Source organism: Balaenoptera borealis (assembly GCF_965194805.1).
Source record: "Balaenoptera borealis genome assembly, chromosome: 18".
NCBI lineage: Eukaryota > Metazoa > Chordata > Mammalia > Artiodactyla > Balaenopteridae > Balaenoptera > Balaenoptera borealis.
In genome coordinates this window covers 9,434,989-9,453,230 of record NC_138877.1, presented here as the reverse complement: position 1 = coordinate 9,453,230, position 18,242 = coordinate 9,434,989, and the positions used below count along the sequence as shown (strand labels likewise).

General features: G+C 41.2%; 1 long non-coding RNA gene across 1 annotated transcript; it reads right to left on the bottom strand.

Annotated features, from left to right (window-relative positions):
• Positions 1-3,322: 3,322 nt before the first annotated feature.
• Positions 3,323-16,358, bottom strand: LOC309616104. Its single transcript, XR_014237282.1, has 3 exons — positions 16,238-16,358; positions 11,951-15,926; positions 3,323-3,700 (listed from the first exon to the last, which is right to left on the bottom strand). It is a non-coding gene; the product is annotated as an uncharacterized lncRNA (long non-coding RNA).
• Positions 16,359-18,242: the final 1,884 nt, after the last annotated feature.

Below are 18,242 nucleotides of genomic sequence, written 5' to 3'. Positions count from 1 at the left end.
TAAAAAAACGGTTGAGCATGTATTTCCCAGAATGTTCTGAAATCCATATGGGTAAACTTATGCAATAGTAGAACCTCCAAATACAGGTAACGACAACTAGATACTTTAAGGTCTGAATTGAAGCAACATGAGATAGAAGTGTCTCTGCAACCTGTCACAGGGGATCCGAGGGAACGTCAACCCTGACACTAAACAGATGTGATGCACAGGAAAGGATAAGCAATCTGAACCATACACAAGAAGAGGTTCTCAGCAGACTGGGATGCTAGTGGTCTCTGAGCGGTGCTAGGGCAGCGAGGAATGGGGGTGTTACAGGAAAGGCACGGTAAGGCGGACTACGGTATATGAGTCACCTGCTTCTGTTGGGAAAACCATGATTCAACTATTCTCAGGTAAATCTTTACTTTTCTTTAGGAAATCTGAGCCGAAGAATTCCTACAGATAGTTTTCTAGATTCCCAAATTCCCATCAAGGTACAGGTGCTCAGAAGGGGCAGATCTGATCAGAAACAACCTTCTCTAGTCTTGTCTGAGGGGCCTACACATTACACTGGGGGCCGTGGAAAATATGCCATGGAATAAGAAATGGACTCTGCCTCCACGCCCCCAGTTTAACAGGAGAAGTGAACACTTTATATAAATAATGGTAATAGGATGTTAAACTGGGAAGCCCCATGAAAGAAATGCAGATCAAGCACTCTGAGAATTTGTAAGGAGGATAGATGACTTCTGGCTGGAGGTGGAAGCAGGGAGCATTTGGAGGCCAGAAGTTCTGTGGCCAAGAAAGTGTGGCACAAAGGCTCAAAGCCTGGGCTTTGGAGTAACATAGCTCAGATCTGGGTCCTGGCTCCTCCCTCCCGGGAAATTCACAAAACTCCTCTGAGCCCCAGCTCCTGCAGTTGGTAAATGCAGACAAGAACAATGAATGAAGCCCGCCAGGGTTACAGGCACTGACCTCCCAATAGGACACAGAGTCTGTCACTTGGTAGACGTGCTCAATCAGTGTTAGCTGCATTTACTGTTATTAACGAGGCCTTGGCTGAGCCTGGCCTCACAGGCTAAAGCCGAGTTTGATCTGTGGCCATGGAGGTCGGGCCGTGACAGGGAAGCTGTGACAAAGCCCTGGCAGGAGAGGGTGGGGTGAGAGGTCCTCACTCTCCCCCCATCTCTCCCCTCTGCCCTGCCGCTCTCTTAAAGCAAACGCAGTGCTATGGTCGGAACGAGAAGCGCTGTGCGTCCTTGCACGACCTCGTGGCAGCTTGCTCCTCCCACACGTGTGAGTGAGGGTGAGGGCTGGGGAGAGAAAGGATTAGCATGATCCACCCTCTGTGCACAGGGGCTGCAAGTCTCCGGTGATGTTCCTATCGTGGCCGCGCGGGTCAGTCACTCGTCCCCAGGATGTGAAACAGAAGGGTCCCGATGCACGCACTGCGCTACCGCGGCCTCAAGCAGGAAACAAGTGTTCATTTGCATAGCATCCCCTAGAAGCTTACACATTAGGACTCTATTACGCTGGAAGCCGACCCGGCAGGGCTAATTTTCTCCTCTACAAAGCTATGGGCTTAGAATGAGTGAGTTTAAAAAAGCAAGAGCCTCTCACATTCCGGAATCGTGTTCTAAGAGCCTTTCAGTCAAGTTACAGTTTCAAACCAGTGGGAGGTTCGGCAAGGTCACTGCCACGACTGCTTCCGACTTAAAGAGACCCTGACTCTGCCACGCAGGAACCACGTAGTGTGAATTCAGCCCATGCAGACGGGTTACCTGCTTCTGAAGGACATACAGTTTTGGATTAAGATGGTGGGTTCAACAATCCCTTTCTTTTTCTCCACTTTCCCCCACAACCCAGGTCTGGATAATTAACAAAACCAGTAGGAATATTTCACAAGAGCTCTCTGTTCAATTCCGTTCAATTCATATTTACTGGTGTCAACGCATAGAGTTGGGCTAGGGACGCGGCAGTGCCTACGACAGTCTCTGACCAGAGCCAGAGAGTTCCTACGTGACATTGCGCAAATGACTTGACTTTTCTCAGTTTCTTTCTTTCTTTCTTTATTGGCTGGGTTGGGTCTTCATTGCTGCGCGCGGGCTTTCCCTAGTTGCGGCGAGCGGGGGCTACTCTTCGTTGTGGTGCGCGGGCTTCTCATTGCCGTGGCTTCTCTTGTTGCGGAGCTCGGGCTCTAGGCGCGCAGGCTTCAGTAGCTGCAGCACGTGGGATCAGTAGTTGTGGCCCGCGGGCTATAGGGCATGTGGGCTTCAGTAGTTGTGGCGCACGGGCTTAGCTGCTCCGTGGCATGTGCGATCTTCCCAGACCAGGGATTGAACCCACGTCCCCTGCATTGGCAAGCGGATTCTTATCCACTGCGCCACCAGGGAAGTCCCTGTGTCTCAGTTTCTTTATCTCTAAAAAAATACAGTTGTTTTACCTCCCTTATCAAGTGGTTGTGAGGATGAACTGAGTCAGTATGCAAAGCACTTAGAACAGAGTATGGCATGGACTGTAAGTTATTAACTATTGTTATTCCAGCTACAAAGATGTTGAAGTTTCAACCCCTCAGCATAGCATACGGGCCATTCTGCAGCCTCAGCTCCTGCTCCTCCCCAAAACATACCGAGGCACCAGCCATATCAGACACCGCCACTGCTTTTGTCTTCTTCACCTTCAAGCAAAATGACCTTAGGGGCAAGTGGACCTGAGTTCAAATCCAGGTTCTGCCACTGGAGAACATATTTAACATAACTACCACTTATCCTACAAAATATAACTAGCTGTTTATTACTTGCTCACCAAGTTGACTGTGAGCTACAGTAAGGCAGAGACTTGTGTTTAATTCACTTTTGTGCCCCGGATTGCCTGGCACGTGATATTTGCTCAGTAAATGTCTGCTGAATGAATAAATATACAGTTTATTGCTAGTGGAAGGAACATCATAGAGATGTGAAAGCACAGTTGCACGAGGGACAGTCTGGATGATGGGATAGGGGAGTTTGAGGACTAACATGTGAACGCCAGGTGAGAGGCATGTCACCAAGAGTGGTGGATGTTGGGATCAGGATTCAAAACCCAGGGCAATGGAGAGACAATGGAAGTTTTTGACCAGGCCATAAGTAATGAGAACCTAACCCAAACTATAGGGCTGACCACAGAAGGGGAAATGAAGGGCCAGGTCTAGGAAGCATTGAGGTGGAAGACTTTATAGGACCTGGTAATTTGATGGATTTGGGGAACAAGGTGGAGTCATTAATGATGGAGATGGTGCCAGGAAAAAGTTTACGTAAAAGATGTAGCATCTTTTTCACAATAAATCTGTTTTGGTTGCAATTCAGTTTGTTTTTTTAAAGATTTTTTTTTTTAATGTGGACCATTTCTAAAGTCTTTATTGAATTTGTTACAATATTACTTCTGTTTTAATGTTTTTGGTTTTTTGGCCCCAAGGCATTTGGGATCTTAGCTCCCGGACCAGGGATTGAACCCGCACCCCCTGCATTGGAAGGCAAATTCTTAACCACTGGACAGCCAGGGAAGTCCCTTCAATTCAGTTTTTAAAACTTTTTTTCCCATTTATAAAAATAATATATTCTTTTCTGTAGAAAATCTGGAACAGTCAGAAAAGTATAAAGAAAATTGAAAGTATTTGTAATCTGGCCATCCAGGGATAACTGTTTCTAACATATTGCTGATTCCCATGTAATCCCTTTTCAACCTGTGGTGGCCCCCAAGCTGTAAGCTTATTCAGCTTTCTGCTTTGCGGAGAACTGCTTGTCTCTTTCTTGGTATGCACTCCTGACGCTGCGGTATTGAGCGTAAAAAAGGAAAATGGCTTGCGGCCAGTTTCGTTCCAGGTGCCTGCTCTGGATCTAAGAGCCCCTGGTTGTTCCCCAGAAGAAGGACGTGCTGCCCTGAGGGGGAAGTCTGTATCTCCAAAGAATGGCCCATAAGGCATGCTGACGCATAGATAGTGATGCATAGATAGTGATGCATAGATAATGGCGCATAGATAATGGCGCATAGATAGTGGCGACAGAATTATGTGGAAATACAAGGTTTGCTGATTTGTTGTCTGGTATTCGTTCCGTACTAAACCTATATATACATTCATGCTCTTTGAATAAACTAGCCTTGCAACCATCAGTTGTCTTGGCCCTTCTGACCCCATACTGGTGCTTTTCAGTTCCTTACCCCTCACCGCCAGGAACTTCTAGCTTTCTGCAGCCGGTCTGCGGCAAGTGGCGCCCGCACAGGGACCTGAGTGCGTGAGGCATTTCGGAAGATTTCAGGTAAGTAGAACTCTCGAGTGAGATAGTGTGGCCACAAGAAATAATTTCGTTTTTAGGACGGTAACTCGAGAAAGAGTCAGAAGTAAAATAATATGGGACAAAAGGGCTCTAAGGAGCGTGATTTATTTGCTCAGGTTTTGCTTTCAATGTTAAAAGCCCGTGGAACTAAGGTAACTACCTCACAACTTCTGGAATTTTTGCAATTAGTATATGATGCTTGTCCTTGGTTCCCTGAAGGAGGATCAGTGGACTTAGCAATTTGGACTCGTGTAGGAGATGAATTATCTAAATATCATGAAGCTCATGGACCATCTTCTGTTTCAGTTTCCATTTTTAGCTTGTGGAATTTAATAAGAGATTGTTTTAATCCAATTTATGATTCAGTTCCAAAATTAACAGCTAAATCTGTAGAACATGTTGCTGCAGTAGATACTGCTCCTCCGTTGCCACCGAGGATAAAAAGTGTTAATTCACTTGATGATGATGACTTTTCTTTTGATTTAGAGGGTGAAGAAGCCAAATATGAGGCTGAAAAATATCCTGATGAAAATATTCTTCCGCGGTTACAGCAATTACATGTCTCTGTCCCTATCCCTCCTAAGCTTAGTCCTTTACAACAAGCAGTACGGGGAGCTCTTAATAGAGGGGAGGATCCTTTATTCTGCTGCCCGGTGGTGGAACGACCCAATCCTCAAAATCCACAACAAAATAATCGGGAATATCAGCCTCTCTCCTTTAAGGTTTTGAAAGATTTAAAAGCAGCCTGTGCACAATATGGGCCTACAGCCCCTTTCACTATTACTATGTTGGATACTATTGCAACAGAAGCATTGCCTCCAGCAGACTGGAAATCTATTGCTCGTGCTTGTCTCACTGGTGGCGACTATTTACTTTGGAAATCAGAATATTATGAAAAGGCTGCTGAACAAGCTGAAAGAAATACTGCACATAATGTGCTAGTAAATTATGAGATGTTGATTGGGGAAGGACAACATCAGTTATTACAGGATCAATTAGCTTTCCCTTTTGTGGCTTATGCTCAGATCAGTCATATAGCTCTACATGCATGGAAACATTTACCTGCCTCCACTAGGACTGAAGACCTTGCTAAAATAAGGCAAGGGGCAGATGAACCTTATGCTGATTTTGTGGCTAGATTATTACAGGCTGTTAATAGAATTATATCTGATGGTCCTTCTGGAGCAATTATCGTCAAACAATTGGCTTTCGAAAATGCTAATAATATTTGTCAAGCAGCTATACGTCCATGGAAAAGGAAAGGAAATTTAGAGGATTATATTCGAGTTTGTTCTGATATTGGATCATCTTACTTACAGGGAGCAGCTATAGCTGCAGCCCTAACTAAGGCAGGATTTGGGCCAAATGCTAAAAGTAAAAACTGTTTTAAATGTGGGAAGCCAGGTCATTTTGCAAAAAATTGTACTGCTGATACTCCTAATATGCCTATCGTAAATTCTGTGCCTCAAGGTAAATCTCCTCCTCCCACAATTTGTCCCCGATGCCAAAGAGGACGGCATTGGGCTAAAGAATGTCGATCAGTGACTCATAAAGATGGAACTCCCTTGTCGGGAAACTTCCGGAGGGGCCTGCTCCGGCCCCATCAAACAATTGGAGCAATGTCAATAATCCCCTCACAACCTTCTCTACCGCCTCCAGCTCAGACCTTTGTTCCTCAGGGAATGGAATCTCCTCCCTTCAAAGGGCCACGCCAAATAGTGCAGGACTGGACCTCTGTGCCTCCACCCAATTCTTATTAACCTCGGATATGGGACCCCAAGCCCTTCCTACGGGAACTTTTGGGCCTTTACCCCAGGGAACGGTTGGTATAATCCTTGGAAGAAGTAGTATGTCTATGAAAGGCTTAACTATTATTCCTGGGGTGATTGATGCTGATTATGAAGGGGAATTAAAGGTTATGGTTCAAACATCAAAAGGATCTTTTCTTATCACACCCGGTATGCGAATAGCTCAGCTTCTATTAATTCCATTCATACCAGAAGGAAAAATTTTACAACATAACAAAAGAGGAACTGGGGCTTTCGGTTCCTCTGATGCAGTTTACTGGATTCAACAAATTGGTAGGGAAAGACCACAATTGGTATTAAAAATAAATGGAAGGCCTTTTTCTGGGTTATTAGATACTGGTGCTGATGTTTCTGTTATTTCGTTTATACATTGGCCAAAAAATTGGCCCGTGCACCAAACCATTACACAGTTGCAAGGTATTGGCCAATCTAATTCTCCACAACAAAGTTCGCAATACCTACATTGGCAGGATGCTGAAGGTAATCAAGGAATATTCAAACCCTACGTATTGCCCGGACTGCCAGTTAACCTTTGGGGAAGAGATATATTACAACAAATGGGAATCCTATTGCTTAGTCCCAACCCTACTGTAACTAATATATTGTTAAATCAAGGGTATGATCCTAGGAATCGTTTGGGAAAAAATCAACAGGGAAATAAACTACCCTTACAGACTGATAATAAACGGGATAAAACAGGCTTGGGTTTTTTCTAGGGGCCTTGGATTCTCCTCCACCACATGCTGACCCTATAACTTGGATTTCTGATAATCCTGTCTGGGTGGACCAATGGCCCCTTTCTAAGGAGAAATTAATGGCGGCTCATAATATAATTAATGAACAGCTTGCTTTGGGCAGACTAGAAAAGTCTAATAGCCCTTGGAATACTCCTATATTTGTTATAAAGAAAAAATCGGGAAAATATCGTTTATTGCAAGATTTACGTGCTGTTAATCAAACTATGGTAATTATGGGAGCTCTGCAACCAGGTTTGCCTTCTCCTGCAGCCATACCTAAAAATTATATGATTATTATTATTGATCTTAAGGATTGCTTTTTTACTATTTCTCTATTTCCGGCTGATAAGTTGCGATTTGCTTTTAGCTTACCCTCTTTAAATTTTACAGAACCTATGCAACGTTATCAATGGAAAATGCTGCCTCAGGGTATGGCTAATAGTCCTACTTTATGTCAACAGTTTGTAGCTCAAGTTATTGCCCCTGTTCGTAAACAGTTCCCTCAGATATATTTTATTCATTATATGGATGACTTATTACTTGCTTATTCTGATAAACATATTTTACTTAAGGCTTATAATTCCCTTCAAAGTCATTTGTCACGATCAGGACTAGTCATTGCTGCTGACAAAGTACAGATGAACCCACCTTTCTCATATCTTGGTAAGTATATCACAAATTATAATATTACACCTCAGAAGATAGAGATACAGACTGACGTTCTTAAAACTTTAAATGATTTTCAAAAGTTATTAGGAGATATTAATTGGCTGCGACCTTCTTTAAAATTAACTACGGGTCAATTACAGCCTCTTTTTAATATCCTAAAGGGAAGTCCTGATCCTTCTTCCCCTCGTATTTTAACTTCTGAAGCTCAACAAGCACTCAAGCTTGTAAACAAAGCAATACAATCTGCTCAGCTAACTAGAATTGAGCCTTCTTTACCTATACTATTAATAATCTGTGCTACGTCACATACCCCTACCGCCTTATTATGGCAAGAAACAGGAATTCTTGAATGGATTCATATGAAAAATACGCCTAATAAAGTCATTACACCTTATTATGAGTTAATAGCAACCCTTGTTCAATTGGGTCGTAGAAGAAATATTCAGTTGGTAGGATATGAACCAAATTCTATTATTATACCTTATACTACTTATCAATATTCTTGGCTATTATTTGTCTCTGATTTTTGGGCTCTTGCTTTTGCTGGATATTCAGGAATTATTGATAATCATTATCCTTCTAATAAGCTCCTTCATTTTGCTACTCAACATCTATTTATTTTTCCAAAAACTATCTGTTCAACTCCTATTCTCAATGCCCCAAATGTTTTTACTGATGGTTCTGCCAATGGCATCGCTGTGGTTATTTCTGATGACTTACTTCATAAAGAACAAACAGATCATACCTCTGCCCAACGAGTTGAATTACATGCGATTTCCTTGGCTTTTCAAATCTTTTCACATTGTTCTTTTAATCTCTATACAGATAGCCATTATTTGGTTACTATTTTGCGTAACATAGAAACTGCTATAATTGGCAATACTGTTGATTCTCAATTGTTTCAGACTTTCTTTCAACTACAAAAGATTATTCGTCAGCATAACTTTCCTGTAGCCATATTACATATTCGAGCCCATTCAGGTCTCCCTGGCCCATTGTCTTTGGGAAATCAATTGGCTGACGAAAATACAAAGATTATAGCCTTAAGTTTATCTCAACCTCAGGATCTTGCTACTCAATCACATAATTTACATCATCAATCTGCTGCTATGCTTCAAAAACAATTCTCTATTTCTAGAGAAACAGCCCGATACATTGTTAAGTCCTGCTCTAAATGTTTACCCCACCTTCCTGTTCCACAATTTGGAGTCAATCCTCGGGGTTTACTCCCTCATCATCTTTGGCAAATGGATGTTACTCATATTCCCTCTTTTGGTAAATTACAATTTGTTCATGTAACTGTTGATACTTACTCTAATTTTATATGTGCTACGCCTTTGGCTGGGGAATCTACTAAATATGTAATTACTCATTTATTTCATTGTTTTGCATCTATGGGAATTCCTAAAGCTTTAAAAACAGATAATGCTCCAGGATATACGAGTAAAGCTTTTGCCAATTTTTGTGCAACTTTCCATATTTCACATAAAACAGGCATTCCCTACAATCCTCAGGGTCAAGGTATTGTAGAACGTGCCAACCAACAATTAAAAATTACATTACAAAAAATAAAAAAGGGGGAATATGATAGATCTCCTCAGATTATGCTTAATCATGCTTTATTTATTTTAAATTTTTTAACTTTAGATGCATTTAGTCACACGCCTTATGAACGATTGTTTACAGGTCTTTCTGGAACCCCTCCTGAAAAAGCGCTTGTTAAATGGAAAGATCCCATGACTAACCTTTGGCATGGACCAGACCCTGTTTTAGTATGGGGCCGAGGCCATGTTTGTGTTTTCCCTAGGGAGGCAGACTCTCCTCGGTGGCTCCCGGAGCGCTTGGTTCGACATTATCATGCCATCACCAATAAACACCCTGACTCGAAGAATGCGTCGCCTGAGGCTCTCGCAATCGACCACAGCACACCCCAACCGGTTCCCCCGGCGGACGAGAAGAATGCGGCGACGGAGTAGGAGACAACTTGTCAGGGAGGCGAGGGGAGATCGAAATCAAATTACTTGGTATCAATTGCAATGTTTAGTATTTCAAGCACGTAGGATTATGGAGGAGAGTGCTCATCCTCGCTCTCCTCTTACCTTTTTTTTAGCCATGATAGCTGTATTGGCAGCCCCACCTATAGAGGCTAAATCTTATTGGGCTTATGTACCCGATCCTCCTTTATTACAACCTGTTACATGGTCTGAAGCTGACCTTCCAATTTTCTATAATGATTCTACTTTTGGAAGAGTGCTAGGAAATTTGCCTATTACTAATACTTCTGTTAATTACTCTAATTGGTTTAATACTCTCCCTGTTTGTTTAAGTCCTATGAGTACCAATTCTGGTTGTGTTAAGGCTGTTGCTTTAGAACATGCTATTTCTTACCAAACCACTGTAAATTCTCAATTTTTTACTCATTTACGTAAAAATTATAAAGCTGTGGGATCTAATATTTGTCTTCCTTGCAAACAGACTGTTCCTAGACGAGAAGATTTATCCACCTTTGTATTTTGGTATAAGGATAACGTTCCCATTCACATGAATGCTAGAGTAACTAAGCTTGCTTCTAATACTTCGTTGGATCATTCTCTATGCATATATCGCTTGAGGATTGAAGATACTGGACATTATTTGTGTATTGAAACTACCATAGGTAATCAAGGGACGTTATTAGCTGGACATCAAATTACGGTCGTAAAGACTGTCACAGGACTACAATTTCCTGCTTTTATGGCTTCTGAATTCCCGCAGTTTGATTTTCCTGTTTGTAATGATACATGGACTAAAGCCTCTGTCTGGTGTACTTTAGATTATGATAATGGCACCATACTAGTTTCTTCTGTCCCCGTTAATAATAACAGCCTTGTTTTTTACAAGCAATGGGAATTCTGGAAACTTGCCTTATCCTTTTCTTATAGACCGGTGATTACTTGCGTCGCTCCTCCTTATGCTTTATTGATTGGAGATTTAATTGTAAAAAACACTATGAATCCTATAGGTTATAATATTACTTGTGTTAATTGTATCTTTAGTAGTTGTGTTTTGCCCGTTAAAGGATCTACATCTGTTATGATTATGAAGCAACCTTCTTATATAATGTTACCTGTTAATTTGTCTGAACCATGGTATCATAACACTGGCATGCAAGCCTGGCTGGAATTGACTGAAGCATTAAAACGACCAAAGAGATTTATTGGTGTTCTAATATGTGCAATCCTAGCCTTAGCAGCTTTAACTGCTACTGCGGCCACTGCTGGGATTGCTCTTTCACAAACTATTCACCAGGCTCATTATGTTAATCAGTTATCTAAAAATATTAGTGTAGCATTAGCCCTACAAAGTCATATTGATACCCAACTAAAAACGGAAGTAGATGAATTAAAAAATGTTCTAATAGGAATAGGGGATCAAGTTATGGCTTTAAAATTAAAAATGCGTTTGATTTGTCATGCCAAATATACCTGGATTTGTGTAACTCAACATTTATATAATGATTCACAATGGGATTGGGAAAAAGTAAAAATGCATATATTAAGTGTATGGACTGATGGACACATTAGCCTTGATATTCAAAAGTTAAATGCCGAAATACAAGCTATTCAAGAGGCCCACCTGGACGAAGATGGACCCCAGAATTTGATTCAAGGATTATTAGATCAACTACAAGGGCTAAATCCGACACAATGGATTCATGGAGGGCTCTCAGGCCTGATATCAATTGGTGTACTACTTTTATTGGTGATCGGTTTATTACCTTGTGTTGTTAGATTTGTAATGGGGCCCTTCGCTGTCTTGCGTCAGGATGTTCATGGCTTAAAACTACATTATCAAGCTTTAAAAAATAATAAAAAAGGGGGAAATGTGGTGGCCCCCAAGCTGTAAGCTTATTCAGCTTTCTGCTTTGCGGAGAACTGCTTGTCTCTTTCTTGGTATGCACTCCTGACGCTGCGGTATTGAGCGTAAAAAAGGAAAATGGCTTGCGGCCAGTTTCGTTCCAGGTGCCTGCTCTGGATCTAAGAGCCCCTGGTTGTTCCCCAGAAGAAGGACGTGCTGCCCTGAGGGGGAAGTCTGTATCTCCAAAGAATGGCCCATAAGGCATGCTGACGCATAGATAGTGATGCATAGATAGTGATGCATAGATAATGGCGCATAGATAATGGCGCATAGATAGTGGCGACAGAATTATGTGGAAATACAAGGTTTGCTGATTTGTTGTCTGGTATTCGTTCCGTACTAAACCTATATATACATTCATGCTCTTTGAATAAACTAGCCTTGCAACCATCAGTTGTCTTGGCCCTTCTGACCCCATACTGGTGCTTTTCAGTTCCTTACCCCTCACCGCCAGGAACTTCTAGCTTTCTGCAGCCGGTCTGCGGCAAGTCCTTACCCCTCACCGCCAGGAACTTCTAGCTTTCTGCAGCCGGTCTGCGGCATCAACCCATACGTACATATTTGCCATGTTATATCTTGGTATACAATTGTATACATTCACACAATTACACATTACATAGTTGTGCACAATTCACACTGAACACTTTAAAAAATATTCTTTGGGGCTTCCCTGGTGGCACAGTGGTTGAGAATCTGCCTGCTAATGCAGGGGACACGGGTTCGAGCCCTGGTCTGGGAAGATCCCACATGCCGCGGAGCAACTAGGCCCGTGAGCCACAACTACTGAGCCTGCGCGTCTGGAGCCTGTGCTCCGCAACAAGAGAGGCCACCATAGTGAGAGGCCCGCGCACCGCGATGAAGAGTGGCCCCCGCTTGCCACAACTAGAGAAAGCCCTCGCACAGAAACGAAGACCCAACACAGCCAAAAATAAAGAAATTAATAAATTAATTTAAAAAAATATTCTTTGGACTCTTGATTTTTAACATCGTCATTGATGAACCATAATTTATATAAATGATTCCCTATTGTTGTTCATCTGGGTTATCTTCAATTTTTCACTGCTACAAATAATGCTGCAGTGAACATCCTTACACATAAATCTTTACCAGTATTTCTAATTACTTCCTTAGAAAAGATTCTGAGTCAATGTGTATGATCACATTTAAAGCTCTTAGTATCTGTTGCTAAACAGCTTTCCAGAAAGGCTATATCAACTTCAACTTACACTTCTCCGAGCAGTATATGAATGCCAGTATTGAAGGCTATCTTGTAAAAAAAAAAAGCCAACTTAATAGTAGAAATAGTCCTCATCTTACTTGCTTGCATCTCTTTAATATCTAGAGATAATGACTTTTTCACACTAATTAGCCACTTACATTTCTTCTTTTATAAAGAAAAATCATGTCCCTAATCATGTCCTGTGTCCATCATTTTCTTGGGATGGTAAAGGTTTTTATAATTGATTAGAGATTTATTTATATATTACCCTTTGCCTATCATATTTGCTTCAAATATTTTTCTAACATATTGCTTAACTTTTATATTTTTGATGTGTAGAAATTATTTGCAGTTAAATTTATCAATTTTTCTTTTGCAATTTTTTTCATTGCATTTATACCTCAACAGCTTAACTAACTTTCCATCTATACTTTCTTCTTGATTTTCATGGTTTCGTTTTCTGCATTCAACTCTTTTAATTAATCCTGAATTTATTTTAGTGCATGATGTGACTGAAAGCTCTCCCAACAACGGGAAGAATCGATTTGTAAGTAACAACATGCAAGGCATTTATCTGTGTTTATTTTCAAAACATAAGGCTGGATAAACTGGGCCATCTGTGATTCAAAACTAGTATAGAATCTTGTTTATTTTCTCGGCTTCAAGATAATGTCCACTTCAACGGTGAGACTCGATACAGCATGTTACAGAAAGGGGAGAGCTTGCTTTCCTAATAAAGCAAATCTCTAGAGAATGGAAATATTAAAATGCTCATGTTTTCCCCTCTAATCACTGAAATCTGGTTGCTTTGAACAACAGACCTTCACACAGTTCCCGAGCCGTCAAGGTCACCTGGAGATGCTGGACCTCAGGGTGGGGTGCTGCCTCTTGAGACTAGATACCCTCTTGTGGTATCAGATTATCTTCCCACCTCACTTTACTCTGAGAGCAAGAGAAGATGAATCTGATTCCAAGGGCATTTCAGCACACATGGAAGACTGCTTTGAAATAAAATCATCATCATCATAAAGACAGGCAAACTTTTACATTCAGTCGACCATTTAACTAAACTGGGGAAAGATCATGCTGGGGCATCAGTTCAACAAGGATCTTACATATTTGTTACCTGACCAGGAAGTTTCTATCTCAATAATACATTAATTCCCTAGAGTATAATGAATTCAGCCCAGATTAATCCAGCATATATACTTTCTCATACATATTTTATTTCATTTTAATTTTTCATTTCATTTTAGTTTTTTAAAATTTATTTTTATTTTATTTATTTTTTAAATTTTTGGCTGCGTTGGGTCTTAGTTGCTGCATGCGGGCTTTCTCTAGTTGCAGCGAGCGGGGGCTACTCTTCGTTGCAGTGCTCGGGCTTCTCATGGAGGTGGCTTCTCTTGTTGCGGAGCATGGGCCCTAGGCATGGGCTTCAGCAGTTGTGGCACGTGGGCTCAGTAGTTGTGGCTCACAGGCTCTAGAGCACAGGCTCAGTAGTTGTGGCACACGGGCTTAGTTGCTCCGTGGCATGTGGGATCTTCCTGGACCAGGGCTCAAACTGTGTCCCCTGCATTGGCAGGCAGATTCTTAACCACAGCGCCACCAGGGAAGCCCTTATTTCATCATCTTAACCTCACTGGTAAGTTGTTTCGAGGGACAGAGCACTACACAGGTCTGGGAAAAGAGGCATCAAGACATCAAATGACTTCTCAAGATCTAACTCTCTTGGTTCCCACCTTTAAGTCCTTCCTTTTACTATTATGCTACCTCAAAAAAATATTACAAATAGTCTGGGATAGTTTTAAAAGCTCCAGAGTAGAATACTGTGACCTTGGATAAGTCATTTGACCTCCCTGATTTTTAAAAAAATTATGTTTTTAATTGTAGCAAAATATATATAACATAAAATTTAGCATTTTAACCAATTTTAAGCACACAATTCAGTGGCTTTAAGTATATTCATATTGTTGCACAACCATCACCACCATCCATCCACAGAACTCTTTTCATCTTGCAAACTCTGTACCCATTAAACAGTAACTCCCCAACTCTCTCCTCCTCCCAGCCCCTGGTAACCACTATTCCAACCTTCTGTCTCTATGAGTTTGATCACTCCTTTTTTTTTTTATACAGCAGGTTTTTATTAGTTATCTATTTTATATATATTAGTGTATATACGTCAATCCCAATCTCCCAATTCATCCCATCACCACCACCCGCCCCCTCCTTTCCCCCCTCGGTGTCCACACATTTGTTCTCTACATCTGTGTCTCCATTTCTGCCTTGCAAACTGGTTCATCTGTACGATTTTTCTAGATTCCACATATATGCGTTAATATACGATATTTGTTTTTCTCTTTCTGACTTACTTCACTCTGTATGACAGTCTCTAGGTCCATCCACGTCTCTACAAATGACCCAATTTCGCTCCTTTTTATGGCTGAGTAATATTCCATTGTATGTATGTTCCACATCTTCTTTATCCATTCGTCTTTGACCACTCTAGATACTTCATACAAGTGGAATTGTACAGTATTTGTTCTTTTGTGATTGGCTTATTTCACTCAGCATAATGTCTTCAAGTTTCACCCATGTTGTAGCATGTGACAGGATTTTCTTTCTCAAGGCAGAATAATATGCCACTGTATGTATGTATGATATTTTGTTTATTCATATCAATGGACAGTTGGGTTGCTTCCACCTTTTGGCTAGCATGAATAATGCTGCTATGAACATGGGTGTACAAATATCTCTTTGTGTCCCTGCTTTCAATTTTGGGGGGTATATATCCAGAAATGGAATTGTTGGATGATATAGTAAATTTTATTTTTAATTTTTTGAGGAACTGCGATACTGCTTTCTAGTATGCATCATTTTACATCCCCACCAGCAGTGCACGAGTTCCAATTTTTCCACACCCTCACCAACATCTCCTCCTTGGGTTTTTAATTATTTATGTATTTACCCATTCATTCAGTAAACACGTGCACAAAGCCTGCCACACACCAGATGCTGGGGATACAGTGAGGAACAAGACAGATTCTGCCTGCCCTCGAGAAGCCTGCAACCTGACACAGTATAGGGACACTGAACAAGCACTTTCAGGTGGAATGGATGTTTTATAAAAAGGGGGAGTGCAGTCAGCTGGAGCAATGAGGGGCTTATCCCAGAGCATTTCCAGCTCTAGGTTCTGTGACTACATGAAATTTTCTTTCCTAAAGGCACCTGAGTTAGTTGGGAAATCACTGAATAGATTTTAATGTGGGATAGAGTCCATACATTTAAAAATACGTTCTCGGGACTTCCCTGGTTGCGCAGTGGTTAAGAATCCGTCTGCTAATACAGCGATACACGGGTTCGAGCCCCAGCTTGGGAAGATCCCACATGCCCACCACAAGTACTGAGCCTGCACTCTAGATAGAGCCCATGAGCTACAACTATTCAGCCTGCATGCTGCGACTACTGAAGCCAGAGTGCTTAGAGCCCGTGCTCTGCAACAAGAAGAAACACCGCAATAAGAAGTCTGCGCACCGCCAAGAAGAGTAGTCCCCCGCACGCAGCAACAACCCAGTGCAGCCAAAAATAAAAAAAAAAAAAAATACGTTCTCACACATTTGCATTGGTGAAAACCAAGGATCCTTTATTATCCTTAACCAAACCTAATACTGCATGTTGGATGAGCCAGAGAACCTGATTTAAAATAAGAAATGCTAGGTTTCCCTGGTGGCGCAGTGGTTGAGAATCTGCCTGCTAATGCAGGGGACACGGGTTCAAGCCCTGGTCTGGGAAGATCCCACATGCCGCGGAGCAACTGGGCCCGTGAGCCACAACTACTGAGCCTGCGCGTCTAGAGCCTGTGCTCCGCAACAAGAGAGGCCGCGATAGTGAGAGGCCCGCGCACCGCGATGAAGAGTGGCCCCCGCTTGCCGCAACTAGAGGAAGCCCTCGCACAGAAATGAAGAACCAACACAGCCAAAAATAAATATAAAAATAAATAAATTAAAAAATATATATATATGAAATGCTGAGAACAGAGGCCACAAACTGGCAACCTAAGGGCCAGACCCACATGATGTTTTAAAAGTTTTGAATTCATTGCCAGCACTTAAAAATCAAGAAGTTTCCCACAGGACTCTGAATGTCTGGTTTCCCTGAAAAATCAGGAAACCTGGCAGCCCTAGGGCTATGGCAGGGACAGCCTGGGCTAAGAGTAGCTCAGCCCGTTCTAGAAAAGTCACAGCCTGTCACAGGCCCCACTGGCCTCTTGTTCCATTTTTCTTACATTTTAGCCCCTGTAAGTCTTGGGTCTAAAGCTGTGCTGTCCAATGCGGTAGCCACAAGCCACATGTGGCTACTGAGCACAGGAAATAAAGCTAATTGAATTTGAGATGTGCTGCAGGTATAAAATACACACCAGCTTTCAAAAGGCAGGAGGAAAACAATGGAACACATCCCATTAATATTTTTTATATTGATTACATGTTGGAATGATGTTTTGGATGGATTGGGTTAAAATGTATTATTAAAATTAATTCACCTGCTTTTTTTTTTACTTGTTTTTATGTGTCCACTGGAAATTTAAAATGACATATATGGCTCACATTATATGCCTTTTCCAGTATAAAATATCTCTGCAACTCTTCCTCCCCATGGGGAATTACCATTTGAATTGTGTCATATTAACTCCTTCTTATAATGCATAACTGCACATTCCATTTATTAGCAAGAAAACAATCCCAAGGTGGAAATAATTGATTGTTTATATAAAGTACAGTTCACATTAAAAATCTGAAATCATGGCTCTTCTACCATTTTAAAACACATTTATTCCTCTCCATACCTAACCATTGCTCTGAGACTTTATAACCACTCCAATATTTGGCTCCTATTTTCCTTTACCTAAGGTACTTACAGTAACTTACAAGGTAAATTGTTCATATTTGTTTATGTCACTTAATTCACTTTAAAATGAAATCTAATCCATTCATGTAAACCCTTTCCACAACTCTTTTTGCAAAAGGCTAAAGACTGCTGGCATACTTAGCATTTCATAAAGGTCATTAGTTTACGGCTTTATTGGATAAATTACATTTTAAAAATCTTTTAATTTAATTAAATAAGTGGACTGTTAAAATTAATTTCCAGCAGGTATGGGACAAAAGGACCATAAGCCAAGACCAAGGGAATCATTCTAACTGGTCTTTTTTTTTGGCAAAGATACCACTTAAATTACTATTTTCTTAGCAAATAAGATGTATTAAAATTAAGTGAGAGTCTGATTTTAGATGTGTAGAATACATAGATATATAAGGTGAAACATATGCTTCCAGATGACACTCATTCAACACACAGAGGAAAGTGAACGTTGAAGAAATTATGGATCAATTCAGGTACAACTGAACAAGGAAAACACAATTCTGAAGCAAAACTGTACTTTGGACTGCACTTTCCAGTTTGCATACATACACTGATATAATTCATCTGGTAACTGCACAACCTCCCACTCTTCTTCACCAATGAATGTAACTACTAGAGAAATTCCGGGGGGTCCTAGCCACTTCCGTGGAGCGCTATAGAAGTTTATCCTTTTTTGCCTTCTTTGTTTTGCTCTCCCTCC